The sequence below is a fragment of the Eriocheir sinensis genome, chromosome 32, assembly GCF_024679095.1.
Source record: "Eriocheir sinensis breed Jianghai 21 chromosome 32, ASM2467909v1, whole genome shotgun sequence".
NCBI lineage: Eukaryota > Metazoa > Arthropoda > Malacostraca > Decapoda > Varunidae > Eriocheir > Eriocheir sinensis.
In genome coordinates this window covers 17,685,981-17,690,980 of record NC_066540.1, presented here as the reverse complement: position 1 = coordinate 17,690,980, position 5,000 = coordinate 17,685,981, and the positions used below count along the sequence as shown (strand labels likewise).

Genomic DNA, 5,000 nt, shown 5'->3' with positions numbered 1-5,000 from the left:
CTTTCTTCCTCCTTCTCCTCTTCCTTGCTCTTTTTCCTCTTTCCTCCTCCTCCTCCTCCTCCTCCTCTTCCGTGTTCGTTCTCCTCCTCCTCCTCCTCCTCCTATTCCTTATTCTTCCTCTTCTTTCTTCCTCCTCCTCCTCCTCTTCCTCCTCCTCTTCTTCCTTGCTCTTTTTCCTCTTTCCTCCTCCTCCTCTTCCTCTTCCGTGTTCGTCCTCCTCCTCCTCCTATTCCTTATTCTTCCTCTACTTTCTTCCTCCTCCTCCTCCTCCTTCCTCCTTCTCTTCCTCCTTCTCCTCTTTCCTCCTCCTCCTACAAGCTTCTAACTTATCAACAAATGCATATAGGGAAAAAACATGCAATTAATAATAAATAAACACAAAAATAACATAAGGAAACACTCTCCAAACATCAAAAAACAAACAACAACAACAAAAACAATATAGCCCAGTTTTCCTTGTCCAAACCCCGTGGCACAGTTTCCCTTGCCTATCCCCACCCCTTCCTTCCTCCCCTAACTCCTTCACGTTAACATATATAAAGAAAAACACGCAAAAACAAACAAACAAAACACATAAACAACACAAACACCATCAACAACACAAATCCAGAAATTTCACCTGAGCCCACTATCCCTTGCCCGACCCCGAATGTCAACAATGGTCAAAAATCTTCCCATATTTACCTGATTTTCACCCGTTTTCACCGTCGCTAGGTGTTGGTAACCTTGGTCTGCAGGAAGATGAGGGCTTTCGGGGTCACGGCGCACTCACTCATCTTCGCTTGGACATAACTCGGACGAATAATGAGGAAAAAGGATGAATTATGCCGGGGTGGGAACCATGTGACAAGCACCTTGGAGAGAACGCGTGTACACTCCCCCTCGGCTTAAGCGTGAGTGCTGAGGGTGGCGGTCGGTGCTTTGGGTTATATTCTGTCGGTTTTGTGGGGAAAAATTGTCGTACGGTTTCTTTTTTTGGGGGTTGGGTTCAGTATGGCGTCGATTAATTTTTACGTGGGTGGGAGGTAAGAGAAAATGATGCAAGGGTTATTATTTTTATGAGTTAAGGTGGGTTGAAGTTAATGAAGGGTAATTTTGATGTTTATTTTGTAGCTACGTTGTGGAATTTTGGTGTTTGGGTTTAAACGATATGGTTTTAAATTATTATATTATATACTAGATCGATTTTTTTATGTATTTTTTTTCTGTTATTTTATTTTTTTCATTCCTTCTCTCTCTCTCTCTCTCTCTCTCTCTCTCTCTCTCTCTCTCTCTCTCCCATTTCTTCTTCTTCCTCCTCTTCCTCTCTCTTCTTCTTCCTCCTCCTCCTCCTCCTTTTCCTCTACTATTAACTCCTCCTCCTCCTCCTCCTCCTCCTCCTCCTTTTCCTCTATCATTAACTCCTCCTCCTCCTCCTCCTCCTCCTCCTCCTCCTCCTAATATGGTCGGGGCACACATGGCATTTCCTTCTCCTCTCATCTCCCACGGCAATGGATGCTTCTGAGAGATGCGCGCGGCCTCGGTGCTGTATCTCCGTCACATTACCCCGAAATCTGATAATTCTGAACTCAGGGAACAGACGAAATGGGGAAATGTGTAATGAATAAGATGAATAATGAGAAGAAATGGGTGATGAGAGAGAGAGAGAGAGAGAGAGAGAGAGAGAGAGAGAGAGAGAGAGAGAGAGAGAGAGAGAGAGTATAATCGTTTTTACTTCCTTTACGCCGAGAGATGGAATTAGAACCTTCACCGGGGCACGCAAGGTTAAGGAAAGGGCCACGAAAATACGCCAGTCCGGGATCAATTAAGTAACAGCAGAGAGAGAAGAAAGATATAGGCCTACCAAGACGAATAACGAGATTGTGAAGAATTTGTTTGGTAAGAGACAGAACTCAAGACAGACAGCATCTATAATATCGCTTCGGATGATGATGATGAGGACGATGCGTGCGAGGCCATGAATTCACTTACAAAAGATTCTGAGGACGATATAGCGGATGACGAGTTGATGGCAGGCGGCTTCGTGGTAGTGAACATTGATGGCATGAACACAAAGATATATCGTAAGAGTGGACGTAATCGTGAAATGCCAGAATTTTGCTCTGAACTCCACTCCCACGACCATCGCGTAGAACGAAACACACGAGAATTTAATCCAGACAAGGAAAGGTTTGCCCGCGACCACCGTAACGGGAGGGCCACTCCTTTAACAGTCGGCCAAAGAGGTGCCCCCTGTCTAAGTGGGTTATGGGAGGCTCGCCAATCAGGCAAGTCAGCATTACAATCGACGGTGATGACATTGAGGGAGTTTTCATGAAGAGAATCCCGGGACATTGGCGGCCCACTGAAAGCAAACAGGCCTTCATAATCGACCACAACGATGAAGCACCATTCGATAAAATTAAGATATTTCGGTAACACAACCAGCTCATCCGAAAAGCTTGTCTGGTACTCTGCGAAAGTCGAACCAGTTTGTGTTTCCATGTGACTTGGGAAGATTCAGTCTCTCGTAGGCCATGCATGGATATAAGTGCATTCTGCTAAATTTTCAAAAGGATTTTCTGTTTGAATGATTGATAGTTTGTTGGAGAAGGGAAGAGCATGCCATCCCAACCCCCAGGCGGTATAAGAGAATGAAATGGGATCAGTATGTAGGAGGGCTGACGAAGGAGACGGCGGTGCAGAAGACTAAGATAGAGAAACTGAGAGAGAAACCGACAAAACGCGAGGAAAGATTGATTGGGAGTTTATTGTTGCAAGTAAACAACACAGGAGAAGGGAAGAGCATGCCATCCCAACACCCAGGCGGTATAAGAGAATGAAATGGGATCAGTATGTAGGAGGGCTGACGAAGGAGACGGCGGTGCAGAAGACTAAGATAGAGAAACTGAGAGAGAAACCGACAAAACGCGAGGAAAAATTGATTGAGAGTTTATTGTTGCAAGTAAACAACACAGGAGAAGGGAGTCGAGCATGCTATCCCAACACCCAGGCGGTATAAGAGAATGAAATGGGATCAGTATGTAGGAGGGCTGACGAAGGAGACGGCGGTGCAGAAGACTAAGATAGAGAAACTGAGAGAGAAACCGACAAGATGCGAGGAAAGATTGATCGAGAGTTAATTGTTGCAAGTAAACAACACAGGAGAAGGGAAGAGCATGCCATCCCAACCCCCAGGCAGAACAGAGTGAGATTATACAACTAAGGATACATGTTTGAGTACCACCAGGAAACTAAAAAGAAACAATGGCAGGAGAATAAAGAAAGTATTGAAAGAAAACACAAAGGAAGAGAGAGAGAGATGAGATTATACAACTAAGAATACATATATGGTATTTGCACCACGAGGAAAGAAATGAGAGTAAAAATGGAGAGATGGGATACTGAGATGATAAAAAGGGATGCAGGAAAAGGAGAAATTAGAGAAAGAAAACGGGGAGTGAGAGGCATAGAGACCACGGACTTAGCTGGTAACAGGCCTCGAGGCGGTGTCACGGAGCATAGTTACTGGTTCAACACGAGGTCATCCCAGCGATACTCCATTATCTTGCGAAGGTGTAGATATCGACAACGCCATATATTCACTATAGGCCAGGATTCGAACCAAGGCCCCGTAGGTTAAGCGTGCCAGACCACATGCCGGACAGGGAACCAGATGGAGGACGTTGGGAAAGGCCTTTGTATCACGGTGGACTTTTATTATTATTATTATTTTAAACTGTCTGGGTCTTCCTATAACAATAACAATAACAACTACAACAACAACAACAACAATTAGTATCTATATCAGACCCTATGACACATACTGTTTTTCGCAAATATCTTTCAAACGAAGACTCGGATCCGCGTGGGACTTTGGCACAGACTGTTTCACACACTCCGCTAAATTTTGACGCTCTTGTGCAATGCCAGATGCGGTTAATTATGGCGTTTACTCTTGACCGTGATGGCAAAACCTGCGTGAGCCACTTACACATTCGAACAGGTGAGGCGTGACGTGTTAGTGACGTGTATTCACCGCCGACCTCCACCCCTGGCTTCCCCTACTCCCATCCCTCCCTTTCCCTCCCTCCTCCTTCCCCGCTCCTCTCTCCCCCCGCTCCTCTCTCTCTCTCTCTCTCTAACACTTGTGCTGTACACGAGATATGAATCTATGCACATATGTACTACTTGAATTAATGGCAGATAAATAGAAATTATATCCCGACTGCATCAACATTAACAGTGATGACGAGGATGACCTGTTTGTCGATGGTGTTGAATGTTGAAGTAACATATATAGCCTATGTGGTCAGTTATTTACATCATTAATCCATCCGTCATATGCTCGCTATCTACTTTTGTTTGCTATGACTTTTTAACATATCTACATGAACACATCGTACGGCAGTCTTTTCCTAACATCAGAATAAATTTTTCATATATTTCTCCAATTTCGTTTCACGTTTTTACTCTCCAGTGAATTTCCGCTTCAATTCCAGCCCTTTTCCTTTCCGTCTCCTACGCGATCTCCTACACATGATCAAGCGTCAGCTACGTGGGAAGGAGGGTCGTAGGGCCATATTTTTAAACCTTTGAAGGCCCAAGAACACAATTTTGACAACGCTTCCACGGGTAGTTTGGGCTTTTCCAGGGGTAGTTCTTTGACCCTGGTGGTAATGTGACAAAGCTTCTGTAACATGAACGTGGAAATAACATTAATCACAACGCTATCAATATCCTTTTCGGTCTGTGGAAATAAATGATGTTATTGGCGGGAGCGTCTGAAAATACCGGTCATATACTCGTACAACTTTCAGTGGCTGTACAATTGCCAAAACAAACCTCATACAGCACTTGAGCAACGTTCAGTTACGCTGGAGCAGGAGTTAAGGTCCTTTGCATAAAACACTACCCTACCGTACTTAGCATATATATACTTTCGAGTTATCCGCCATTATAGACAAGTCATATAATGTGCAACGCTTCACATCGCATGCATACCCAGAGAGAGGGGGGGG

General features: G+C 44.6%; 1 protein-coding gene across 5 annotated transcripts in view; it reads right to left on the bottom strand.

Moving 5' to 3' along the window:
• The window catches only part of LOC127006378 (large neutral amino acids transporter small subunit 1-like), a 27,714-nt gene extending 26,797 nt beyond the window's left edge, over positions 1-917 (bottom strand). For all 5 annotated transcript variants that reach the window (XM_050876299.1, XM_050876302.1, XM_050876297.1 and 2 more), the window contains exon 1: positions 685-917. The gene's annotated coding sequence lies outside the window, so the exon portion shown is untranslated. The remainder of the gene's footprint in view (positions 1-684) is intronic.
• Between the last annotated feature and the right edge of the window lie 4,083 nt (positions 918-5,000).